The sequence below is a fragment of the Chrysochloris asiatica genome, unplaced genomic scaffold, assembly GCF_000296735.1.
Source record: "Chrysochloris asiatica unplaced genomic scaffold, ChrAsi1.0 scaffold00205, whole genome shotgun sequence".
Lineage (NCBI taxonomy): Eukaryota > Metazoa > Chordata > Mammalia > Afrosoricida > Chrysochloridae > Chrysochloris > Chrysochloris asiatica.
The window spans coordinates 4059744-4062070 of NW_006408723.1; the positions used below are offsets into that span (position 1 = coordinate 4059744).

At 41.6% G+C, this 2327-nt stretch overlaps 1 pseudogene; it reads right to left on the reverse strand.

The window, feature by feature from the left end:
• Nucleotides 1-897: 897 nt before the first annotated feature.
• Nucleotides 898-1942, reverse strand: LOC102812217 (annotated as a pseudogene).
• Between the last annotated feature and the right edge of the window lie 385 nt (nucleotides 1943-2327).

Here is a 2327-nt window from a genome sequence, read left to right on the forward strand (position 1 = left end):
TTGTAATATTTGGCTTTATCTTCTCAAGCTGATCTTTGAAATTTTCTGTTCAGTTCTTGGACCTCTTCATTTCTTCCATTTGCTTTAGCATCTCTACACTGGAAAGCAAATTTCAGTGTCTCTTCTGATATCCATTTTGACCTTTTCCTGCTTTCTTGCCTTCTTAATGACTTTTTTTTTTTAATGTCAAATTGTGATATTTATGCCATTAAAAATCAACATGGCAGATTTTATCATAATTTATCATTTGGCTCCCAGATGGAAATCTAGGAAATATGAGGGGACTTCAGAAGGTTTGTGACAAAATGCCATTATCTTTTTAAGTCCATCTTTCCCTTAACTTTTTGAAGCCCCCTCATATCTATCAAGATAATTTTAAAAGTACTTCCTCTTAAGTTCTTTGATATAATTTGGTCCTTTTCATAGTAATCAATTCATTAAGTAAGTAGTTTAACAAACACATAGCAAAGACAATACAGTGAGTTCAAATGTTTATAAAAGTAAGATGGAAGAATAAATTAAGTTATATTTATTGACTTTACAGAAAACAAAACTCTAGGATTTTACTTGTGTTTTTCAACAAAGATTTCCATGCTGATTACAAAGACTTGCCCAACTAGATTTCTACTGAAGAATTACATAAAACCTCCATTCTTAATTATTAGGATAACTGTTCTAGATACTATTTTTTTTGTAAGTAGCAGAGGCAAGTTTCAGCTAAAAAAAAAAAACAAAAAAAACCCAATAACAACAAAAAAAACCTCTGCTGGCTGAAGCAGTTCTGAGTTTCCATCAAGTTGTGCTCTTCTGTGCCTGTTGATTCAGTGAGTCTGGACCGCATGAATTTATTGACAGTTTGCAGAAGGCTCAGGATTAACCGTTTGTTTCAGGAAGTGGCTAATTCTTCTCTTGAAGCATTTTTTCTATTTCCTTATCCCATTTTTCATCTCTTTTCTCTGAATCTGCCACCTGTTGCAACTCTTTTTCCCAGTTGGCAGAGTCATCTAGAACAGTTGTCTCCTCTTGCTTTTTGTCAAGCATGAGCTGCTCCATTTCTTTCCTAAGATCCTCCTGATTGAGGTTACAGGTGTCAAAGGCATCACTGACGAACTCAGAGACACCTGGGCTAGTCGAAATCGCCTCCTCATCCTCTTGAGTTTTAAGCTGAGATTTGATTACGACAGGTGGCGTTTTGGGCCGTACTGCCTCTGTCAGTGGCAGGTCGTCTTTTCGGACATTCCTTGTCTCCTTCTTTCCCACAGCCTGCTGCTGGGCGGCCAGGGCACTCAGTTGGGCGGACTGCTTGATCAGGCAGACACGGTAAAAGTAGTTCCTCCAAAACATTTCTTCCTCCACAAGTTTCGGAACCAAAGCGAATCTCATCCTACTCAGCAGCTCATCTTCTTGGAGCACGACCAGGGCCACTGGGTACATCTGATTAAAGTCAAAATTGAACTGCACACCAGCTGGGGGGTCCCGCAGGAAATTCCTCTTGTCAGCTGACAAGGCCAAGATTTGCTGCTGGATTGTTTCTTCATCATTACTATCAACCCATGGAGGCACTGCTGCTTCTGACTTTTTTGTATGCTGCTCCTGAACAAATTTTTTCTGTTCCTTTTGGAAATCTCCTATAATTGTCTTATCGATGATGTCATTTAAGTTTCCTTCTTCTACTGATTTCTTTATTGTTTGTGCTGTTTTGGTCACTGATTCAGTTAACATTTTTGTAGCTACCGTTACAAAGTTAAACAGATAGTCGCCAAAGCCTTTGTCCTGGTCGATAAGGGGCTCCTGGTCCACCGCCTGCTGCGGCTCCTGCTCCGTGGACTCCGCCACCACCTCAGAGCGCTGGCTCCGGTGGAGCGTTTCCCTCCCGCGGCCTGTCTTCCTCAGACGCCGCAGGTTGCTCCAAGCCAAATCAACTGCTCAGATCCTGGAACATTCCGCTGGCGCAGAGCTGGTCCCCGGAAAATTCTGCGGGTGCTGTCAACTTCGGACCCTACTAAGCTTGTCATCCAAGGAGCTGGCCGGAAGTTGGGACGACCCGGGAGCAGACCCTTTATCCGTCTCGGCGCCTCTATGGAGACTTCTTTTAATAAATTTGTTTTCTTCGTGTATGATGTTCTGATGTCATCCCACAACTCTTCTGGTCTTCGGTCTTTAGAGTTTAATGTATCAAATCTGTTCTTCAGGTGATCTCTAAATTCAGGTGGGATATATTCAAGGTCATATTTTGGCTTTCGTGGACTTGTTTTCATTTTCTTCAGCTTCAGTTTGAATTTGCATATGAGTAATTGATGGTCTGTTCCACAGTCTGCCCCTGGCCT